This window comes from Symsagittifera roscoffensis, chromosome 8 (genome assembly GCF_963678635.1).
Source record: "Symsagittifera roscoffensis chromosome 8, txSymRosc1.1, whole genome shotgun sequence".
NCBI classification, from domain to species: Eukaryota; Metazoa; Xenacoelomorpha; order Acoela; family Convolutidae; genus Symsagittifera; species Symsagittifera roscoffensis.
Window position 1 is genome coordinate 35,247,193 of NC_087069.1, and position 25,868 is coordinate 35,273,060.

The following is a 25,868-nucleotide window of genomic DNA, read 5'->3' on the forward strand; positions in this document are numbered from 1 at the left end:
CAACCACAAGTCAAAACAAATTCCTAAAATAAAAAAATAATAATTATTATTATAAAACCTAATTAAGGTTGGTTTCGAGAAGACTCCTTGTTTTCGAACATCATTATCTCTTTTCTTGTCTTCAAACTCATCTCAGTTTGTGGTTGTGTGCGGGATGATTAAAAAATGCTGTTTGGAGCAATTTCAAATTACAGCATGGGAGCACTCTAATACGTGCACGTGTGAATTGACACTTGCACTCGTAAGGGACAAGACTTAAACGTTTGGCGGCATGTAAATTGGTGGGCGCAAGCTTAATGGGACAGATGTGGGCCAGGTTTTTATTATAGTTTATGATCTTTTACAATTTGGCTTCAACCGATTCACAATTGTCGAATAAAATGCATCACTGGGTTCATCATAAAGTTTGATTCTGCCAATGAGGACACGAAGACGATTCCAAAGTTTTGTCGAAAAAATTCTGGTTTTGAAAAGTCTATTTTCTAAGAATTTTAATTTATTGTCAAGCGTTGTGCATAGTTGATCATGTTCGTGTTGTTTCAACAGCTCTTTCTAACTTTCTAGTTTAGATCTTCCCTTTCAAGGGGCGGGGAAACTTCTGAAAAGAAAGACGGGTTGTAAGGTTTAAACTGAGATTACGTGTAGGGCATTAGAAAAATCACAATGGGCTATCATAATGGTAAAAAAAAAGGTAGTAACAAGTAAAAAAAAAAGCTCTGAGCTGTTTTCCAACTGCGTATGTAGTCGATTTTTGTGAGACAGAGCTTTATCAAAAACATGCTGACAGTAACACTCAAAATTGTAGTAGCCCTCCACAACTTCAATTTATGCTCGGATAGATTGATGCAGAGAATGGGAGGCAGCAGAGAATGTCATTTTAAAAATCGACTTCACTTCTGTCACAAAATGAGGTCCCATGCGCACGTGTTGAGCTCCTTGTTCTCATTTCGAACCGAAGAATCAGCTGGCCCGAACTCGATCCCAAAGGCTCTTCGCATTACATCTTTATCTGATAAAACAACGTCCAAAGTTAGTTTGCCTCGCTTACCAATTGATTTTATGGAAACCAAGTTTTCAGCAAACTGAATCCGAAATATACCAGATTCCCACCTCCAGGGGTTTCATCGTACCGAAATATCAACAATGGGATTAATTTGTTTGGACAAAGTGAGACGAATAAAGCAAGAGTGTTGAAACGACGATTTTTGATTTTATATGCAAAGAACTGTTTTTTTTCGACAGTCAAGTGGAAAACCATGGATAAACTACCCGGACTCTCAGGTTGAACTGATTCCAACAAGTTAACTGATACCGTCAGCCGAACTATGGATTTTAACTCCCGAAGCGAGCACAATGCGGTATTCTCTGTATAGTCAAAGAAGAAAGACGCTCACAGCGCTCCTCACGAAAAATCACCACTGAATACAAGATCCCATTCAAGACCAGAACTCAAGATAGAGTGATTTTGGGTTATCAACTAAAAATGAAGAAAACAAAACTAAAAATCAAATTTTGAAAAATTATGTTTTTTTTCTTAGCAACAGGAAGTGAAATCAACATTGTACGAACCAGGACTCATTGCATTGTTACTTTCCACTCGTATCTGCACATCACGAAGAAGAATTGACATTGGTCCCCTTGCACTACTCCACAGTTGTTTGACCCACCGCGGTTTTTTGAAATGGTGGGCACTACTGGAGATGTATGCGTTGCATGACTGATTGATTCTGCAAGTTTGTCAAGAGTTGTGAGTTCCTTTTCACGGGCTCAATATAACGTTACAAATGTAAAAACACGAAAGTTTGTTGCGGCAATCAATAAGATCAACATCTTCTAGAAGACCTGAAAGACGGCTGACGTTTTACGAAAGGAAACGACACAGCAAAGTGAGCACTAAAAATGTGTAGTTGATGGAAAATAAACAGTTTTCAATCTCTTGTTCAGACAAAACATTTTCCCGCACTTCGACGTCATTTTCATTTGTCATCGTTTTCATCACCTTCATCATTTTCGGAGGGCAGCGATTTCGATACTCCACTTGCACCCAATTCTTTCGCCATTACTCTGTTCATTTAGTAATGTCCATTGCTAAAAAAGAATTAAGATGTACCACTGGTAACTATTGTATCTAACTAAAGTTAAAAAGAGAATAAAAGTATTGGTTGAATTAAAACCGACTGTAGTCTAAAAGAGCAACTAGTGACTCGAAGTCCACTGGACTTCGTAGAGTTAACATTGACTGGTACGTAATTAGGTAATAGAGGTCAAGGTTATAACATACTAAAAATACTGAATCACAACATTCCCCAATGCACAAAAATTAATATCTGCCCGCTCAACGATGTAGCCAATATCACACATATACTCCATCTCCCCTCGCTCCACCAGGGCCAAAGAAGAAACAAAACGTAACCGCATTTAGCACCAATGGATTTTTACAGAGAGTACAAGTTACAATGGAGGTAATTATATGGTAATATATACATGCTACTTACAGGTTTACACAGATATCAACACTGAATGTACAAAATGATATGTACAATTGGGGTTTTGTGGCATTTGTACAATTAAAGAAAACTAACTAACTCACTAACTAGGTAAATACTAAAAAAAGTTCTGGGTATCCAATGGATAAACGCTAAATCAAATACGTAACATGTCATGTTACCACAGTTTAAAAGTTTTCTGAGTTTGAGACCGTAGAGTTGTATCTAGTATGGAAATTATCTGCTTCTATTCTTACATCAGTATCGATGCCCGAGGATATGTCACTAACGTTGTCATCCTGAGTATTACTGGTAACTTCTACCAATGGTGACGATACCCATGCGGTCCTTGTCGCCTGAAAGGAAGGTGTTGAGAGTTCGTCTTGAGTGGTTTCAGCAACCAAAATCGTATGACGTGGGATCTCGTCAATGGGTGTAAGATAATCCGAGGGGGACGTCGTACAGAATGAAGGAATTTGTTTCGGGCTCTTTGCACCGGAAAACGTAATAAGTGGTTCGTCATCGGAGTCTACTGCACTAATGGTCTCCGTACCGAGCGTCACTTGGTCTATAAACCGTCTCTCGCCATAGAATTTTGGGGGGCCTGGGTTTCTTCTTACACGATGTTTTGAAGATATCGGGGTTTTTGGTGTCTCCACTGTCTTCTCCGGAGAGCTATCCACTCGAATTGGGTCGTCGCTTGTGCCCGTTGGTATATTGAATGTTTTCTCAGTGTTTGTCTGGCTTTGTATGGTACTCCTTGGTTGATCTAATTTACTATGGAGGTTAACAGTTGGTGTATTATATACAATTTCCGTTTCCGTACCCAAGTAGTCGTCAATGACTTTATCCCAAAGGTCTAACGTTAACGACGAATCTAGATTATTATAGTCGAATTTTGAACCTTTCGAGGTCGTGAAGAATGATCTCCTCTTTTTGCTTGAATTTCCACCCGTTGGTGTGAAGGTCATCGAAGGGCCTCCTATATTTGAGTCTCGTCTCTTGAAAGGGGAGTTTCTTTTTCGCTTGCCTGCTAAATCATTACTATTAATTAGCGCTTTCGGTCTTGCCGTGAAGGTCTTAGGAGCTGCCGGTTGGGTTTTGTTAAAAGCTAAGTCCGATTTTCTTATCACATGTCCGTTATCTAATGTGACCGTATGTTTCGTGTCTGACAAAGGTTTACTCCCCAAAGGTTTAAAATAAGGTTCTCCTTCCCTCCTGTTAACTGTTTTCCTAAACCAGTTACCTCCATGGCTGAAGGGATTCGACAGTGGGGCTCGCTGAAGATTTCTATCTATTTTGTCAGCGGGGTCGCTCTCATAGCCTCTTTCCTCAATTGTTCTTTCTTCCAGGTAGCCATCTTCGAACGCGTCATCAGCCCCCCAGTCTTGTGCTCTGTCCTTCGATATGATTGATTTCCCCTTATCTAAACTAATTGCGTGAGAGACCAAAGATTTCCAGAACGTATTGGGAGATCTATTAAAATGTTTTGAGAAAGGAGAGCATCCAATGGATGATTGTTTCGTCGAGCGTATGTTCCAAATAATTTTATCAATAGCCGTATTTAAGTATGGTTTTGGATCGTTGAACGACATTGCCAGAAGCTTAGCTTTGACCGTGTAAATGAGTCTTTCTACTACTCCATTGGATCTATGATCGCCAACCGTACATAGAATTAGATTAATGTTGTTCTTCTCACAGAAGTTTCTAAAATCAAACGAAGTAAAACATGACCCATGGTCGGCTCTAATGGACTTTGGAAATCCGTGAAGATGGCAGTAATCTGTCATGAAGGTTAAAATTGAAGAAGTCGAAGTGTTGTTTACTACCTTCGCCGACGGAAACTTTGAAAAGCGGTCAATGCATAACAAAAGATATTTTGCGTTACCCCAGCTCTTGTCCAATGGGCCGGCAAAGTCTAAATCTACTTCTTCATTTGGTTCGGTCAGGTTCGGTAATTTCTCAGTCTTGTTCGTCCCTAGTAACACTTTTATGTTCTTACCGGCCATTATGCACTGAGTGCAATTCTTTCCATGAGGGTATATCTCTCTGTATAAATGTGGCCACCAAATGTTTTCTGCCAAGGCTTTCATCCCAAACTGCCCTGGATGAGTCTCGTGAAGGAGTGACAGGAAAGGTGATCGTAATGCAGCCGGCACTATCAGTTTGTTATCGTTGAATAACAGCCCTTCTTTCACATGTATATCCCTCTGGAAGTTCTTTGAATAGGCTCCGAATTTGTCCAATGGTTTGCCTTTGTGTAACGCCTTCTTTACTTCTTTGAGGATTTTGTTTTCGTCCGTCATGAGTTTAATCAGCTTATTCGAACAATGATCTGATAGTGATAACGGGTTGTCTGGCAATCTGAGATCTCCCTTGTATTTGGCCAACAGTTTTTTGTGTATGTCTGACATTATGTCGTTATTAAAATTCAAGAAGATTCCTTTCTTTTCTGCCCTGAGGGAAATTTTTAACACGTTGACCGATGTAATAAATTCTTGTAATTGTTTTTCTTGGTCTGAATTTAATGACTGATTGATTAATAATACTGATTGGGCAAGAAAAAATAAAAAAGTTTTGTCTGATAGGTAAAAATAATTGAAATCAAATTTTGATAAGTTTAAAGGAACACAACCGCTTGTGCAAGACTCTGAACGCGAGTGATTGGAATTACAAATTCTGATAGTGTCGTTTACGTAATTCAAAATATTCGAGAAGAACGACCGTTGGATGCTTTGTGATAAATCTTTCTTTCCACCCATTGGATTATTAAAATACAAGTTACTAATCGTATTTACATCCAATGGATAATACATTTCGTTCTTTTTACAATTATTCTTTTTACAATCGTTATTTACAGAGAGGTTTTCTACAATCTTTTGTACTGTCGCCACTAAAAATTCGCTATCGTAGTGTGATGTAGGGAGTGCTTTACCTGAAGGTAGTCTCGACAATAAATCTGTAAATCCCATTTCTTTTCCTGGAATGTGCTTGATCTTAAAATTAAATGGTAACAGTCGATTTACCCAACGGGTTAATCTGCTATGCATAGTTTTGTTGCTCTGGTTTGCATTTAATGCTGATAATAATGCCTTATGGTCCGTCACAATTTCAAATTCGGCACCATACAAGTAATTTTTAAAATGTTCTGTAGCCCAGACTACTCCCAACAATTCAAGTTCATTTGTAGAATATTTACTTTCGTGGTTGTTCAAAAATCGGGAGGCGAATGCTATTGTTACCCAATTTTCTCCATCCCATTGTTCTAGGGTAGCTCCTAAGCCGTTATGGGAAGCGTCTGTCTTTAGTCTTGACATCCTTTTTATGTCGAAGTGGTTGTTCTCTGTTATCTTCACTATCTGTTGTTTTAGTTCTTCAAATGCTTTAGTATGTTCGTCATTCCATTGGTAGACTGATTTCTTTACAAGAAGTCGTCGTAGGGGGGAACTTAGGGTGGACAAATTCGGGACGAATTTCATATATTGATTGATCGATCCAAAGAAAGACCTAAGTTCAGATATGTTTTTGGGGTTTGGTAGGTTTTTAATCGAATCTGACTTTCCCACCAATGGTTTCACGCCCGATTTTGATATCTTGAAACCTAGCCACTCTATTTTTTTTTGGAAGAATGCACATTTCTCCATTTTACCGCCATGTTCTTGTTGTCCAAAATGTTTAAAATGTTTGTTAGTATCGCTTTGTGTTCATTTAATGAACCTTTCGAAGCTATTAAAATGTCGTCGATATAACAATTTGTAAAAGGAATGTTTTTCAATAAAGAATCCATTACCCTCTGGAATTCGTTTGGCATATCGCCCAATCCGTAAAATCCAGTTAAAAACCTGTAGGTTCCAGTGGTTTCGCCCCCCACGATACTAAAGTTACACTGTTTGCTAGTGTCTGTGCATAATTGTAGTTGGCTGTATGCGTTCTTTAGATCTAGATTACTAAACCAAACTTCCCCTGAATCTTTGCTTGACAGTTGAAGAGCAATATTATCGATCAGTTCATGTATGTTTGGCATCTGGTACTTGTTCTTGAATATCTGATTATTTAATAGTTTCGAATCTAATGCCAACTTGATACTACCGTCTTTTTTTCTTGTACTCACAATTGGGCTTATGAAACAATCTTCATCGCATTTGTTCAACTTTATGATATGCCCCTCTTTTTCCATTCTATTTAGTTCCGTTTTTACGTTATCGAGTAGATGTAAGGGAACTCTTCTACCTTTGGTTTGGATAGGTTTGAATGGGGAATGGAAATGAGTAACTTTTCTGTCCGAAGGTATTTTTCCCACTCTGTTAAATAGCCCTTTGTACCTATGATACAGATTAAGGGTCGTATCTGAATAATTATTTAACTTACACAATTCTGTGCGTGATATGTTGTTGACGGGTAGTAGAGGCTGTCGTTGGGCTATCTCTATTCCAATTCTCGGGAGATTGTCGTTACCCAGAATGTTCCTCTCATGTCCAGAAGTGATAAAAAATGGGGTTTCGTCCGCGGTCCATCCATTGGATTGTAACCTCACTACCACCTTCCCGATGATGTTGATTGTGTCGTTAGTGAATCCGCAGTATAGTTCCCTCGTTTTCTTCTCAACTGGCTGAATCTTCAACTGTGGATTTCTCAGCTTCAATTCGTGAAGTACATTTTGTTTCAGGAAGCTCACTGGGCTTGCCGAATCCACTGGAATGTTCAAGTTGACTATCGCGTCGTCTCCTAAGCCGATGTTGACAAGTTTCTTGGTTTCCAAGCCATTGGTATCGTAGATTGTTCTAATGTTGAGAACGGAATAGTCATCGTTATCACTTATCCCCTCTTCGGTCCAAGCGTTAATCACTCCACAAAAATTTTCTTCGCTTCTCATCTGAAGATCTTCTGGGGAATATGAACAATTCTGACTATTTACAGCTTCATCTACAGTATTTACAGCGGGTTTTCTTCCTTTCGATTTACAAAGTCTTTCAAAATGTCCTTTATATTTACAAATATTACACACGATTTCTTTCGCCGGACACACATTCAGATGACCCTTGGTAAACGCATTCCCGCATTTCATACAAATATTTGATCTTTCTATGTTTAAGCTTGGTTCCTTTTTAACGTTGTTGAAGTTTTTGTACCCTCTCCCACTATTTCCTGTCGTGTTGAAAGATCTAGTCATATTGGTCAGTTTGAGGTGGTTATAGTAGCCTTTTTGGTCAATTATTGCTTGGTTTAGTGCATCCAATGGATTGAGAGTTTCTGAAAGTAGTCTACGTTGTAAGTCGCAGTTTTTCATGTTAAAAATAAATACGTCTCTAATCCACTCCTGTTCTGCATTAATTCCAATTTCACATGATCTCGCCAAGTCTGATAACGCGCCCCAAAATTGTTCATAGGATTCTCTATCCTTTTGTTTCCTGCTCAATAATTTGTATCGTTCAAATGTTATGTTGGTTGGTTTGATAAAAGCCAATTCTAGCATTTCGTAAAATTCCTTGAATGAGATTCCTAGGATTTTTACCCTTGGATTTTTCTGGGCGAAAACTCTTTTGCCTTCCGCTCCTAAGGCCAAGTATAGGATTGACCTTACTTTTTTATCCCTCGTATCTCCTCATTCCTCCGAATTTCCTCTTTTCTTCTGCTAGTCTTTTCTCTTCAGCGTGTTCGTAGACTCGCATTGTTTCTTTGTTCCTGGCCTCCCTGGCTTTCCTCTGTTGGTCAGTTTCTGACTCCTGGGCACCTTCTAGGATCGGTAACGTCGTCTCCCCTTCCATTGGTTCTTTGAGGTTATCTAAGTCTAGATTTTCCTTCGCGATAATGGCCAAATGGAATTGGTCTATCCAATTGTTCCATTGGGTGGGGGGTTCAACCGTGTGGTTCGGCCAAAAGGCGGGTATTCCCCTCAGGTTCGAATCAGTTGTTGACTGCGCCATAATAAAGAATTAAGATGTACCACTGGTAACTATTGTATCTAACTAAAGTTAAAAAGAGAATAAAAGTATTGGTTGAATTAAAACCGACTGTAGTCTAAAAGAGCAACTAGTGACTCGAAGTCCACTGGACTTCGTAGAGTTAACATTGACTGGTACGTAATTAGGTAATAGAGGTCAAGGTTATAACATACTAAAAATACTGAATCACAACAATTGCAACAAAAATTTCCTGTTTTAACGGAGCATTTGTGGCAACAAATGCACGCAAAGAGTGCTTGTTGTGCGTATATTGTAATTTAACAAAAGAAAACCTTGTATAATTAAATAAGTGCAATTGTGGAAAAACATATTTTCCAGAAATAATTAATGCTTCAACTCATAATAAGAAAACTACCAGGAAAAAAAAACAGTTTGTACCTCGTGCCACTTTGCTCATCCATGTTCCCCATTTTCCATGATCTTGTCGCTAGTAAGCATGTTCTCGGAAATAGGAAACTTTCGCGGGGGAATCTCACTTGCTTGGCTCGCGATTGGGCATGGATATTCGTTTTGTCAAATGTTACAGGGGAGAATCGAAAAAGTCCGAAAATACTAGAAACCTAGTTTTGCAGACACCCGAAACTTTTACTGTTCTCTACAAGCCGTTTTCTCTTTCGAGTGCTCTAACGGAACCAGGCGTAAAAGTCGGCATGCACATGATTCTGAAAAAAAAATAGAAAATTAGAGACTACAACGGAACCATACGATAAAATCAAAAACTAACAACAATTGAATCAAAAAAATGGAGCGTGATCCCTAGATAAATCAAGTAGGAGTAGGATCAAAAAGTAGGCAACCCTTAAAAAAGTATACAAAAACTGTCAAGTGACTATTAAAAGCAGAACATTTCCCACTATGAACACTCTGATTTGTGGTGGCCTGTCAATAAGCAGAATAGTCAACAAGGAGCAGAATGGGTCTAAGAGCAGGAAAAAACATATCAACTTTTATGAGCTGATCGTAAATTAAATACAAGGATAATCAATATTATCATAGAAACTAATATTTTAAGCATAATTTGAAAAAAATTTCAGTTTGCCCATTTGAAAAAATTTTAAATTTGTTTTTTTTTTGTTTTTCTTCCCATGGACCTTTCTGCTCTCAAACCATTCTGCTTATTGTTCTGCCTCTCCAATTTGCGTCATGTATTAACATATGTATTAATAGAAGACAAACTTTGTTGTTCAAGAATCAGTAGTTGAGTTAGCCCGACTTCGGTCTGAGTAAAATGCAAGCAACAGAAATAGATTTCTTCTGTAAGAAAATGCAATTAGCAAGTATGAGAGATGGGTCCTGCGTTTTTTGATAAAAATTCGAAATATAAAATGAACGAATGATCACCCTGCTTTTGAATAGTTTAAGCGCAAGTCAGCTACGTTATCTGGACAGTTTGAAACGTCACTGTCCGTACAGATAATTTTCAGTCTCAGAAAAAGTTTTCGTTTTTTGCAGGCTTCCTTGATCAATCATCGATCTCAAGTGCCTTCAGTGCAGTTTGCTTTCAAGTAAAGTACAAAAATTTGCAGCAGTTAGCTTGTTTCGCTGACTTTCATCTTTGTTTCATCTTTTGAATTCTTCGAAGTTTATTTAAAAAAAGGTTTCAATTTGAGACAGCTTGCTCGTTTGGCAGGTAAAAATGGGGTTTAGTCGTTAAACTTGTCTGTATCAAAAACTGTGGGAAAACTTCCGTTGTTGTTGTTTTCTGGAATAGCTTTACATCTTCTTCTTTGATTAAAAAAAAGAACGGCGAGAATGACTAATAAACTAATCTAATTCTAGTATCTATGTACAAGTATGTACATAAGCTTAAGTGTTAAAACGTTAAAAGGAAGTAGTTGAATTAAGACGTTAAAAAGGACAACTGAACTTCCGTTCATATCGACCGATGGTCGTAACTAAACTGGTATTAATTAAAATACCGAAGGTCATTATAACAAACTAAAAACAAATCACAACATTTCCCACCGGGAAAAAAAATGAAACTGCAAACTAACTATATAACTCTATATACACCCTTTTTCCCCCTCAGAAGATGGAAGAAATTTTACAAACTGCGCCCAGAGGGTAAATATACAGCGGCAAAATAAAATCCACAAATTGAAAGAGAATGTAGCAATGTACAGGGTGTCTATACAGAATTACAATTTTTTTCAGAATACGGTAACTAACTAAATAAAACTAATCCACAACATGTACATTAACATGTACAATTGTATCTACAGGTGAAATTAAAAAGTCCGGCGAAAATATAGATTACAAAAAATTGTTTTGACAAGTTTGGTTTGATATGACGATTATAAGAATTGGTCCTCGAACTCATCCAGTTTAGCTCTCACATCTGAATCTATAGTTGATGAGATCTCGCTGTAGTTATCCATCTCTAATGAAGAGTCTTTCGAGGTCGGGTCAGATACGTTGGTGTTCGAAGAATTTTCAAGGAGTTGGGTCTTCGTGGTTGATGCTGCAAGTCTGCCCGTCGGGAGGGAGTTTCTTGAAGACCATGTCAAAGTAGTTTCTGCGACTAAGATCTGTGCCTCCGCTAATGGATTCAGAAGAGGGGGTGCCTCCGCTAATGGAGTCAAAAGATCCGAAGGAGAGTTGACCGAGAAAGTAGACAATTCCGGTGCCTGTGAGAATACAGAAGTTATCGCCCCTAGGTCGTCTTTCTCTTGCACCACGTCGATAAATCGTCGATTTCCGTAAAACTGTGGGGGGCCCACATTTCTACGTGGTCTGGAGTTTCTGGTCTTTGGAGTCACACTGGTCGTCTGTTCCGGAATACTGTCTATCATAATAGGATTGTCCTGAGATCCTTCACTAGTATTCGCGTGGTGTATGACTACAATCTCCCGTGAGTCGTTGTTTGCTGTTCCTTCTGAGCTCAATGGTGGGGTTTCGGAATGACCTGTAATACTTAAGCCCTGATTAGTCTCCGAGTAGGGGTTTTGAGGTACGTTATTATTGGTCACATCGTCAAAGTAATCCTCGATTATCCCGTCCCACGAATCTAGGTTTAAGGAAGATGAACTTGAAGAAAGTTTAGGAGAGTCTTGAGTGGCCGAGCTCGCAGTCGGTGCGCTAGTCCCTGAACTGATAATCTCCGTTCTCGGGGTGCCTTGTCTCGAATGGCCAGCTGATATCGTTCCAGTTTTCTTCGGTGGAGAGAGTTTCCTTTTCCCAGCTAAACTCGAATGAATATGAGTATTATGCCCAGTGGGTGTCTGATTAACTATTATCTTTTTGGGCCCCGGGAGTATTTTTCCTTTTAGAGCCAGATCCGATTTACGTAAAACGTGGCCATTGTCGAGGGTAACTGTGTGCTCTGAAGAATCGATTATATCCTTCTTAACTAGATTAAAGTAAGGATCCCCATTTTTTCTGATAGACACCTTTCTATATAAGTTACCTCCCGTTACTGCTTTTCTTTTTCCCAGTGGATCTAACGTTCGGGTAGTGTCGTCCGGAGTTGTGCGTAGGCTGAACGTCCTAGCTAATGGCAAGTTTTCTTCTGGGTCCGACGTGCTTTCCCTTTCCTCGTCCAGATAGCCATCTTCTGCCCCGTCGTGTAGTTCCCAGTTAGTAGCCCGCTCTTTTGACAAGATAGCCTTTCCTTTATCTAAATGTTCAATATTGGACATGAGATTTTTCCACCTAGTGTTCGCTACTCTATTAAAATGCTTTTCAAACGGGGTACAGCCGATCGCCGTTTGCTTTGAGATTCTCAGATTCCAGATGATTTTCTCGATCGAATCGTTTAGAGATGGTTTGGGTATTTCGAATGACATTGCCAGTAATTTCGATTTAATTGTGTGCACAAGTTTTTCCACTAGCCCGTTAGATCTGTGGTCTCCGACCGTACAGTAAATGATTTCTATATTAAATTTATCGCAGAAGTTTTTGAAATCGTGTGAAAGAAAGCATGACCCATGGTCGACTCTAATTTTTCTTGGGAATCCGTGAAGATGACAGTAATCGTTTAGGAATGCAATTACATTTCTTGTAGAGATGTTATTGACAATCTTGGCCGAAGGAAACTTAGTGTAGCGGTCGATACAAAGTAGAATGTATTTGTTGTTACCCCAACTAGCGTCCAAGGGTCCCGCAAAATCCAAATTGATTTCTTCGTTCGCGAATGTCAACGTCGGGAGTTTCGAAATATTAGTGGTGCCTAGTATCACTTTAATGTTCTTACCCGCTTTTAAACATTGGGTACATGTTCTCCCGTGATGGTAGATTTCCCGATAAATATGTGGCCACCACAAATATTCTGCGAGGGATTTCATCCCGAACTGTCCTGGGTGAGTCTCGTGTAACATTGAATTAAAAGTTCCCCTGATGGTAGCTGGGACGACTAGTTTGTTGTCCAAAAAGAGTAGATCATCCTTCACGGGTAAGTCTTTAGTGTAGTTCTTCATGTAGGTCCCGTGTATGCCCATCGGTCGATTCCGCTTTATCGTCTCTATCAAATCCCACAGCACCTTGTCTTCTCTCGTCATGATCTGAAGCAATTTCTTCGAACAGTGGTTCTCTGGGCGAATTGGGGAAATCGGTAAATTCAGATCGGCCTTATATCTTCTTAAGAGATCTGCGTGGTCTTGTGGAAGTTTGTCGTCTCTGAATTTGAGAGCAATATTATGTTCTTCGGGGATAATCAAAAGGGGTTCGATCACTTTGTCCATTGGGAGTTCTTGTTTTTTCTTGTTAGGTGGTATGAGGTGTCTGTTTAGAAGTAAAAAATGTAGAAGGACTTTGTCCGAAAAAGTAATACTTTTAAAATTAAATTTTGAATTGTCGACTGGTTGGCAATTTGTAGTACAATTTTCTGTCCGAGAATGGTTATTGTGGCAAATTTTTATCGACTGAGCGATACAAGATATGATAGCAGCAATAATCTTGAGGTTGAGTAAAGCTAACGAGCTATTCGGCTGATTCTGACCAATCACGTCGCTTGAATTTTTGTTTCCCGATGGGATTGTATTAACTCGTGAATTAGTATTTACAGCGACCGTTGGTCTATCTACAGAATTTACAGTAAGTAATTTAGACTGTATTTTAGTCGATAAAATATTCTGAATTCTGTCGATTGAAGCGACTACAAATTCATCGTCATAATGTGAAATTGGAAGGGCTTTGCCCAAAGGAAGTCTAGATAAAAGGTCAGTAAAGCCCATGTCCTTTCCTGGTAAATGTGAAATTTTAAAATTGAAAGGTAAGAGTCTGTTTACCCAGCGGGTCAATCGACTGTGCATCGTTTTATTGCCATGATTTGCCGAAAGTGCTGATAGTAAAGCTTTATGGTCAGTGACTATTTGGAATTCTGTTCCGTACAGGTAGTTTCTGAAATGTTCTGTAGCCCATACGACTCCCAGTAACTCTAGTTCGTTGGTAGAATATTTCATTTCATGGTTGTTTAAAAATCTGGATGCAAATGCGATTGTTTTCCACTGGTCGTCCTGTAATTGTTCTAGGGTAGCCCCTAGTCCGCTATGTGAAGCGTCCGTTTTTAGTCTTGTCTTCTCTTTTATATCAAAGTGGCTGTTTTCTGCAATATTTACAATTTCGGTTTTTAACTTCTCAAACGCTATTGAATGGCTGGTATCCCATTTGTATAGCGATTTTTTGTTTAGAAGAGGTCGAAGAGGGGAGCTTAAAGTGGATAAATTAGGGACGAATTTTACATATTGGTTTATTGAGCCGAAAAATGAGCGAAGTTCAGAAATATTCTTCGGGGTTCGCAAATTTTTTATAGCGTCGGCTTTACCAACCAACGGTCGTACTCCATTGCCTGAGATCTTGAAGCCAAGCCATTCGATGTCAGATTTAAAAAATGCGCATTTCCCCCATTTCACTGCCATGTTGTTCTTATCTAAGATTGATAAAATTTTGTGCACTATCGCTTTATGTTCTTCCAGCGATCCACGAGAGGCTACCAGGATGTCGTCTATGTAACAATTTGTAAACGGGATATTTTTCAACATTGAGTCCATGACCCGTTGGAATTCATTGGGCATGTCTCCTAATCCGTAAAATCCAGTTAGAAACCGATACGTTCCAGTCGTTTCGCCGCCTACTATGCTAAAATTGCACTGTTTACTGGTTTGATTGCAAAGTTGAAGTTGGCTATATGCGTTTTTCAGGTCTAAGTTACTAAACCACACTCGCCCGTTGGGTTTTTCTGAAATTTGGAGTGCCACGTTATCAATCAGTTCGTGTATATTCGGCATTTGATACTTATTTTTAAAAAGTTGATCATTTAAAAGCTTGGAATCCAGTGCCAGTTTTATTGAAGAATCCTTTTCCGAGTGATTACAATTGGACTGATGAAGCAGTCTTCGTCGCATTTCTCTTATTTTATTATGTGACCTTCTTTTTCCATTCTTTTTAATTCATCGTTCACTGCCGCGAGTAAATGGAGTGGTACTCTTCTCCCTTTGGACTGTATTGGTTTAAAAGGTGTGTGAAAATGGGTTACCTTCCGATCGTTAGGTATTTTCCCCACTCTAGTGAATAAGTCCTTAAACTCGTTAAAAATGTTGTCTGATAAAGAAGGTAAGTTTTTGTACTCACTCTCAAGTGTGGGTTGATTGACCATGCAGATTGGTTGCGGGCATTTCCTCTGCAAAATTTCTATGCCCAGTTTGGGTAAATTGTCGTTCCCCAATATGTTACGCTCGTGTCCGCCGGTTATGAAGAATGGGGTTTCTTCGCTGATCCACCCATTGGACTGTGTTCTGACAATTACTTTTCCCAAGATATTGATCGTATCGTTGGTGAATCCGCAGTATAGGTCTTTTATTCTTTTCTCCACTGGGTGTATCTTAAGGTTTGGGTATCTTAGTTTGATTTCATGTAGAACATTCTGTTTTAAAAAGCTTACAGGACTTGCTGAATCTACCGGTATGTTCATATTTACAATCATGTCCTAGGTTCAGGAGTTTCTTTGTTTCAAGACCATTATTGTCGTAAATAGTTCTGACACTCAACACCGAGAAGTCGTCATCGTCACTCTGTCCGTACTCATTCCACGCCTTTATCACGTCGCACGATTCTTTTTCTTCCATCCACGAGTTTTCCGGAGGTGTGTATGTACAATTCTCAGTATTTACGAAATTATTTGATACATTATTTACAGTTGGTCTCTTATTGCGTGATTTACATAATTTGGCGAAGTGTCCCTTAGAGTTGCAGTTTTTACAAGTTATGTCCTTCGCTGGGCAAACATTTAAGTGCTCTTTCGTAAATGTATTTCCGCACTTCATGCATGAGTTACTCCTTTCGATGTTTAAGCTTGGTTCTTTTTTGATATGATTGTGGTTACTAAACGATTTAAAAGTTGTCCCGTTGGTCGATGACCGTGACATATTTGTCAGTTTCTGGTGATTAAAATATCCCTTTTCATCGATTAGGGCTTGATTAAGTGCTTCCGACGGGCTTATGGTAGCTGAAAGTAGCTTCCTCCGGGTGTATGTGTTCTTCATATTGCAAATGAAGATATCCCTTATCCATTCTGCCTCGTCGGATTCCTTGATGTTGCACGTGCTGGCTAGGTCCGTCAGTGCTCTCCAGAATTGTTCGTACGACTCACGATCTTTTTGTTTTCGGTTTAGAAGTTTATATCTTTCGAACGTAGTATTGGGCGGTTTGTTAAATGCTGCGTCTAGTAGAGTCTAGAACTCAGAGAACGATATTGCTAAAATCTTGACTCTCGGGTTCTTTTGTGTAAAAACTCTTTTTCCTTCGCTCCCTAGGGCTAAAAATAAAATTGATCGCAGTTTCTTGTCCGCCTCCGTTCGTCTCATTCCATTAAATTTTCTTTTCTCTTCGTTGATCCGTTTCTCTTCTGCGGATTCGTACTGTTTCATTGTGCTTTTGTTCCTGCTCTCTCTGTTGGCTTTTTCCGCGTCCGACTCGCTGCCTGTCGCCTGTTCCAAAATTGGAATTTGCGTCTCCGGTATCTCTGGTCCATGTAGGCTCTCTAAATCCAGATTTTCTTTCGCTATGATCGCCAATTGGAATTGGTCGCTCCATTGGGTCCAAGCATGCGGTGGCTCTAGGGTGTGATTAGGCCAAAAGGGGGGAATTCCACGCACGTTCGAATCATTTGACTGCGCCATAATAAACTAATCTAATTCTAGTATCTATGTACAAGTATGTACATAAGCTTAAGTGTTAAAACGTTAAAAGGAAGTAGTTGAATTAAGACGTTAAAAAGGACAACTGAACTTCCGTTCATATCGACCGATGGTCGTAACTAAACTGGTATTAATTAAAATACCGAAGGTCATTATAACAAACTAAAAACAAATCACAACAATGACATTCGAAAAAAGATTGTAAACGAGATATTTCCAATCACCTCTCGTGGTCCCTGTGAAAGTTTTAGCTGATTTTGTCGTATCTGCGATAAGCTTGTCTGAAAACTTTGTGCAAAATACGCATACCTTGTTGTTATCGCGATCGCTGCTTCATCGGATGTTAATGCAATACCCCCACATGCTTTGACCAATTTTGTCGAAACTGTTTTGGTGTAGTTTTTGAAAACGCCGAAGAAATTGAATCGCATTCTGCTAAAAATTCTGTAAATACCTTTTTCCTGTATTAAAAGGCGGTTCATCAACTGGTTTCTGAACAGTTTCGAAAGAGTTCAATGCCTTGTTCTTGATATTGAATTATCAAAATAAGGTTGCATTTGCTTTCTAAAAATCATGGATTTTCCATGAATGTCGCGCACGAGGCAAATACTAGTTTTTCGCCAAAACGTAAAAAACAAGTCTAAATATTGGTTCTTTCGTCACGCCCTCCATCGCGCGTCATCTTCGAGTGGTATTCTCTGTAGTAAGCTGTTTGGGTTCTCGCCGGACTCAGTGAAGTGGTTCCACGGTTTCTTCCAATACTCAGTTTCAAAATGTCTCCATGTAATGCAAAATTTTAGTTTATATGGAAAGAGGCCACTTTCTTTTAAAAGCAAAAACGATACTTGTTAGTTTGTTTTACCATGGTATTTTAGTCCTGCAATTTTTTGTAATCTGTTTTTTGTCATAATATCCGAACATCAATGATTTAAAGTGTAGTTCAGTCGCAGCCCGTTGTGAAATGTTCCGGTCCGAATTTGAATTGTCCACGCAAGCAGCCATTGTTTGAATCCGCAAAGATACTGCTACAACTTTTCAAGTAACAAAAATACAAACATCATTGATAAAAATCCGTCAAAAATAATTTATAAGTCAATGCATTTTGATCAGGTATTTCCATCAAGGACAAAATTGGACAAACAGCACTATAGAAGAAAATCAGGCATCAAATTTAAATTACCACGTTTTCAAACTCACCCAGAAACAGAATACGCATGTAAATATATACAATCACTATTCAATATTTAGAAAAATTAGTGGGAAGTGAAAACCGTAAGATACAAGAACTGACATTTTTGTTATTGCTGACACAGCAACGAACAGACAGTGGAACGATAAAAAGTCTTACAAACCTATCTCACTACAAAAAAAACATTGGACAAACAGAAGGAAAATTTAATTAGAAAGCCATCAGAGTATTTGTCTCAATATCAATCACTAATGTTTCAGGAATATTTCAAAATCTGATAAAAAAAAGATCACACCAGAAAACAACAATTTCAAGAACTTCTCACTAAAATGGATACAATCCAACGACAATTTAGCGACCAAAACCTCAAAAGACTCGTCGAAAGCAGGCTTCCCACATAATGTTTTTGGATGGCCCTATTATATTCCAGAAAAATTAACATTTTCATAAGCAAAGTTTATTTTTTTAGGCTTTTTTAATTATTAAAGGAATGTATAAAACATGTGCAACACATACATAAAAAAACAACACGCAAGCGCAAATCAATTAATATTCGCAGGATTTTTTTGATTTTTTTCAATTTCAATAAGCCAAGATATTACATGAGGCACAAACTCAGGGCTACCAAATAGAGTCAAAAACCAAACAAAACGCATATTACGAACCAAAAAACAACACACGCAACCCTACAGCGAATTTACAATTCCAATCACAGAGCTTACCATTTCAAAATAACTACAAAAGGTTCCAAATGCAGAACATATTATACAGAATACAAACGACTCCCAACGAAGCCAAATTGAGAACAATATTTTCTCTGGGATCACACTTTGATTAAAAAAACAATAAAACACAGCCAAGTCTAATTCCTTATATTGTTTATGATCCACAAAATCAAAACGATACATCTGAAAAAAAAATTAGAACAACCTCATACAATGAGTTTTCGTCATATAACAATGAAAAATGCAGCACACAAGAAGCCGCCAAATTGGAAACTTCAACCAATCTTTTTCTTATTATTCAGCATAACAACGGCAGCCCTTTTTCACATCAATCAATGAACCTCTCCTATCGCCCACCCGGTATTACCTTCCAAAATGTCCATTTTATCATCAAACTCACCCACCTGACGACTCCGCGCCAACTGCTTTTCACACCCTTAATTTGGCACAGGGCGCCACCGACGAAGTTTTAGTTTCCAAGCCAAGCCCCACTAGTAATAACTCCCAAGCGCTTTTTACCCCTATCACTCCCTAAACCACCTTAATTACCCTCAACTATAATTCCGATTCATCATACACAGACGCTAGCCCTGTGTTTCAGCACTTTCTAGCATTAATAACGACACGCCTAGCCTAATAATCACCGATTAGTTAGAAAACGAACTAGAAAAACTTATACAGCACCAACAGCTAATACCTCAGAACTAACAAACCACTCACTATACAACAATTAACCCACTCTGCCTCACCCTCAGTAACACCAATCGTTTAACAGAATCCATCCCGAGCAGAACGCGTATTAATGAAACGGGGGTACCCAGCTTACCCTCCCAGATAGTTAGTAAATCACTCTTCCATATCCCGACTCCACCGAAGCCATCATCTCAGACACACTTACACAGACGAATAAATACTGGTACATAATCCTTTTTCGACGAGATGAATACACATCAATACCTACACTTGCTTGATTTTGCTAATATAATTTCACTAATCCGCTTAGCACGTCACCTACAAAACAAGATGACAATAAATTTTATACGTCAGCTATTCACCAGCTTCCTAATTCAGTTTAATTGAAAGATGTCATTAACATTGGCTTGTCATAGATACTCTGCTGCTACAATGCACACAAGTCCAGTCAGTTTTTGCCATGGCATGCTACGACCACAACGTCCAAAGGTAAATGGACGAGTCATCATGCAACACCGACCTTAAATTAAATCCACAAATAACAGACAAGTTCTTTATTAAAACAGATTGTTTTTTCAATTCACACTGCACTAAAAAAACTCGATAATGTCATACTTGATGCACTTAGTAACAACAAAACTTATAAACCATATTTCAGCAGCCATGATAATTTTCAACTGTTTTTGTTACTCACTCCCAAAGACATGAATTGTGCACACGAGTTGATGTTGAAAAAAGAACTAACCCACACTCATACTTATTGTCGTTTTAGTCAAAGGAATTTTTTATACAAAGGTAACCTTCATTTAAATCATGCCACCGCTACATGTTCATAAATTTAAAGTACACTCCACTATATTTTTCAATTACACTTTTTGCATCAAGGTAACTAACTTGCACGGCATTCTTCGAAATTACAGTGCCGTTCGACAAATGTCTGAAACTTTCCCCACACTAATATTTTCCCCTCTTTCCCCCGAGTATACATGATCCTCACACACAGTTTCACTCTTAGGACCCATTCATGGCAAGAAGATTAATCATAAACTTTGTAATTTAAATCAAAACAATAACCACGATTTTAAAAATCCCCCTAAAAAACTCACGATTATCAAAGCACTTGGGCTCTTTTGGCCATTACTACGCACATTAACTGTAAATAGCACGTTAGCAAAGCTCCTATTACAATCAGCCAACATCGATATTTTTTCTCTTAGATCTTTTCCCGATTCAAACTCCACGTAGAGATCCATTCAAGATTTAAAACTAAAGTTATACTTTTAAGTTCAAATTTCTTGCACTCACAATTTTTTTTCCAGGTTTTCTCGATAGCTTCTCAAACATTTGGTAACTGTTGGAGTTAACTGCAGTAAACTCAAAACATAAAATCAAACTACCGCTAGTTTAGTAATTTAAAAACAGTAAAATTGTCACACAATGTGATAAAAAAATGAATCATAAGGTAAAAAATAAAATCAACCTTCGCGTACACAAAAATTGTAAAAAACTCTCCAAGTTGCCCCTTCATATCGCCCTCTTTTAATAAACTGTTTAGAATTCTTGATAACTTCGCATCACCATTTTTACTGCATGAATGAACTTAAAATTTAAAATTTCACAAACTAACTGATTACTTTTTTGAGCAGCTTTTACATGTTTCAAGCATCAACAGGACCCTATGAAAATTTATTCAATCCCAAGGCAAAACTAATCGAAAATGATTTTCTTTCAAGCAAAAAAAGCGAAAGGCCAGAGACGTGACACAAAGAAAAGAACAGAATATGAATAAAAAACACACTACTCAAGAAACACTCAGAAGTATACTCCACCTGGCCTAGCCCACCAGTAAAGTACGTCCTGAGCATTCCAACTAGCCGGGGGGTTCAACAACCGCGCTATACCACGCTCAGAAATCGTGCACACAATTTTTTAACGATTACTTTAGGGTGAGCAACTCTTTGAAAAATCGAAATAATTAAAAAACGTCTGCAAAAACATTAAATTAGCGCAGGGTTAAATTTCTTTATAAAAAAAGAAAAATTAATACAACAACTATAGAAGGGAGATGAAAATTGACAACATTTTGACTATGGAATGGCAAATCAATTGGTTTTGCTTGCCGCAGTCATAACCCTCACTGGATAAAACGTATGGAGCTAACATCGTAGCAGAGGAATCAATTGAAACCACACACTGGCCAACTCGTTGTCAAAACTCAAACATACGTATTTTATTGTCTTTTGGCACTTTACTCAGAGAATTCAACCTTTTTTTTTTGGTACTCGATCGATTACAAACAAATAGTGGGAACGCACGTAGTCTCGCTCTGACTTACAAAGCGACAATCTACGTTACATGAATCTGCACTCCAAAACGAACTTTTCGGATTTACAACAAACCGTCATCATCATGACAAGTACTTCGCAGGCAAGTTCAATCTACACCCTCTGCAAACAATTTAGAAGACACTACAACCACCCCTCACAAAAAAAAATGTGGAAACAAAATTTTCCTACGCCCCGCATGGCTGAATCAAGTTGAAAACAAGTATTTTATTCATACTTCGGTATTTCTCACTTTGAAATATTAAGAGCTAACCAATCATGATCCATGACTAAAATTTACGATTGTTTGTGAAGCTGAAATCAATCTGAGTTTCAGTCAGAAAATTAATAATAAACGTTAAAATCTGTTACCTTCTTCTCTCCTCTAACTTCGCGTTAAACCAGTACATCTCTCGGTCTATTGAGACTAAAAATATAAAATAGAAGATTAAGTTAGGTTTGGTGTTAGACTAAGAATTTGTAAGAAGTTATCCGGCCGAAAAAAGATTATCCGCGTAACGAACAGACGGTTTACCTATCCGAAATTACCTCATTGGAAGGCCACCCCAGACGTAAATTTTTTCGTTTTAAAGGAAGTAGGTTGTTTCTTTACAGATAGCTCTGAGCGATTTTGAAAGTTTATCCTACAAGCTCTCGGAGGATCGGGCTATGAAATTATAAGTTTACATATAAATCTGTCAGCATTTTGCAAACTCTTGAGTAAGAAAGAAATTAAAAAGAAATACAAAATTTGAGATTTATAAAAAAAATAACTCGGAAAGAAACTCGGGAAAACAGGCAAAGAGATCAACTGAATCTGTAAGCGCTTGCTTTAAAATGTTTAATGATAACAATATGAAATTAATCAACAGTTTTAGTTTGAAAATTAATGAAGAATCATTAAAACAAAAAAAACTGGATAGGATTCGAAACCACGCGTCCAGTTTCTCGCACTACACCCAAACTGCCTTATTGGTATGCATAATAATTCAGAATAAAGAAGAAGTGAACCAAAAAGTTTTTAAACTTTCTTTCTGTTCTGTTCTCTTGGGCGTTGCGAGCCAAAAGAGGCCCATGCCCGTCACTGGGGTTGGGGGATAAAAGTTCCTTCTGAAGGAAAAACAGGGGGCTCCATCGGGGTCAGGTGTTCGCCCCCCCCCCCCCCCCCCCCCAGTCCGTCTCCGATTCGTCTCTTCCTTTCTTAAGTGGCTCCGTTTGTGTGAGCTTAACCCAGCTCCTGATTTTGCGACAAGGCTGCATCGATCGCAGGGAAAACCTGTTGGCGTTCCTTGCACTACCTCCAGCTCCGCCGTCGTCGTCTCTGGTTCCACCCTTGCTTCCGGTAGTTCCTGCTCGTTCTCCCTCCGTTCCTCAGTTTCGTATCGTCTTCCCCGATTCCTCAAATCTGCCCTCTCGTGACTCCGTCTATGCGAGCTTAACCCCGCTGCCCTCCTTGCAACAAGGCTGCATCGGTCGCAGGGGTACCCTCCCCTGGTTTCGCTCCCCGGTACCTCCAACTCCACTGTCGTCCCTGATTCCACCCTACCCTCTGGTGGTCTGATCGCCGCGTCCTTCCTAAGGTGGCTCCGGTTATGTGACCCAAGTCCACGCTTCGTTTTTGCAACAAACGTACAGCACTCGCATTGATACCCTAGACCTGGCTCCTCACATTCCGTTTGGCTCACCAATCGAGATGTTCCGGGTTGGTCCCTTTCGTCTGGAACCGAAAAAGATGTTGATTCCACTCCTGTACCCCCTAGTCTGACCGCAGCGTCCTTCCTTAGGTGGCTTCGGTTATGTGACCCCAGTCCGCACTTTGTTTTTGCCACAAAGGTACAGCGGTCGCACTGGTATCCTACAAATGTCGCTTCCCCCTCTGTTTGGCTCATTTGATCTTCTCTGTCTGGCACCGACTGAGATGTACCTTGTTGGTCCCCTTCGTTTAGCAGTTCCGGTGTGGGAGCTTCAATCACTTCTGTTTCCCTTTGTGGTTGAGGTTCACATGCATTTTCATGCCTGGCGATTGAGCCTGCTTTTCGTGACGTCTTTCCACAGCCTTTCCGACACTGGTAAAAGCACTCTCCGTTCTCATCTCGATGTGGAATCCTTTTTGAACATGTGGTTCTCGGTTCTCTCGGTAATGGTGCTTCCACTCTTTGATGAAACCTCATGTGCGAGGAAAGACCGGCTTTTGTCGCGTACCCTTCCTGACATACGTCACAGAAAAACTGAGCAGGTTTGTTAACTCTCTCTCCCGGCGCAGTCTTTCATTTCTTTTCCTGCGATACTCGGCTTTTGTAGCCGCTTCATCCCCTAGACACGTTCGTTCGTGTATACCTCTTGCCTGTGGGGTTTTGATCATTTTCTTACAACCTTTCTGGCATTCGTATCCTCCGAGGTGTTCCCTTTGTTGCTGATGTTTTAGCTGGTTGTGGACCATCAGCGCTCTTCTCGTCGCAAAACCAGATTGCTGGCAGAGTCCACAGAAGTGCATTTGTTGAGTAGCCCCATCGCGGTTCCCGACAACTTCCGGTGGTCTTGTCTCTGCCCCTTCCAGGATTTGCTTCTGATTACGCCTTTCTTCATTCGACTTGCTGTCATCTTCCAGGCACCCCTTTTCATATCGGTCTCTTATCTTCCTCCTCCACTCTGTCCTGTCACCGGCTATCATCTCAAGATACTCCGGTTCCACTTCCATTTCTGGGAGTTTCCTTTTCCAGAATCGTTGTAGTGTCGGTTTGGCCCCTATTTTCCCGAGTTTCAACGTCTTGTTGTCTAGCCATCCCTTCACTGTCTGTTTAACGAGGTTTGAGTCCGCCATCCTCATCACATGTCCGCACCACTCCATACATTGTTTCTCGATTTCTCGTTTAACTCTTGCCACCCCCAGGCTCTTTCTTATATCGAACATGTTCTTTCTCTCATCTGCCATTCTCCGCAGGTTTTGACCGACGATGTATCTGTAGCATCGATCCATGACTGATTGGATCCTTGAATACTCGTACTCCCGCCATGGTCTGGACTTACAGGCGTACAGCATCGTGGTCATGACCGTAGCTCGGACGATTTGGGCTTGTTTCCTGTGCGAAATTCGCGACTTGGCCAGCTTATTCCTCATTTTGGCCCAAGCTCCGTACCCTCTTTTTATCCTTTGTTTCATGTCTTCGTCGAGGTCGAGCCATGTCCCCAGGAACCGCACGTTATTTGGTCGCCCTAGCTCGATCCATTCCCGCTTATCCTCATTCTCTTTTTGCTGGAAATCAGTTAATGCTCTTGTCACTGTCTCCATCCCGCCGCCAACCTGCAGCTCTTTCCTCGATCCAATCATCGTTGTAAGCGCTTGCTTTAAAATGTTTAATGATAACAATATGAAATTAATCAACAGTTTTAGTTTGAAAAATTTAGTTTGAAAAATTTAGTTTGAAATCGCCAATCTACACCCTCTGCAAACAATTTAGAAGACACTACAACCACCCCTCACAAAAAAAAATGTGGAAACAAAATTTTCCTACGCCCCGCATGGCTGAATCAAGTTGAAAACAAGTATTTTATTCATACTTCGGTATTTCTCACTTTGAAATATTAAGAGCTAACCAATCATGATCCATGACTAAAATTTACGATTGTTTGTGAAGCTGAAATCAATCTGAGTTTCAGTCAGAAAATTAATAATAAACGTTAAAATCTGTTACCTTCTTCTCTCCTCTAACTTCGCGTTAAACCAGTACATCTCTCGGTCTATTGAGACTAAAAATATAAAATAGAAGATTAAGTTAGGTTTGGTGTTAGACTAAGAATTTGTAAGAAGTTATCCGGCCGAAAAAAGATTATCCGCGTAACGAACAGACGGTTTACCTATCCGAAATTACCTCATTGGAAGGCCACCCCAGACGTAAATTTTTTCGTTTTAAAGGAAGTAGGTTGTTTCTTTACAGATAGCTCTGAGCGATTTTGAAAGTTTATCCTACAAGCTCTCGGAGGATCGGGCTATGAAATTATAAGTTTACATATAAATCTGTCAGCATTTTGCAAACTCTTGAGTAAGAAAGAAATTAAAAAGAAATACAAAATTTGAGATTTATAAAAAAAATAACTCGGAAAGAAACTCGGGAAAACAGGCAAAGAGATCAACTGAATCTGTAAGCGCTTGCTTTAAAATGTTTAAGGATAACAATATGAAATTAATCAACAGTTTTAGTTTGAAAATTAATGAAGAATCATTAAAATAAAAAAAAAACTGGATAGGATTCGAAACCACGCGTCCAGTTTCTCGCACTACACCCAAACTGCCTTATTGGTATGCATAATAATTCAGAATAAAGAAGAAGTGAACCAAAAAGTTTTTAAACTTTCTTT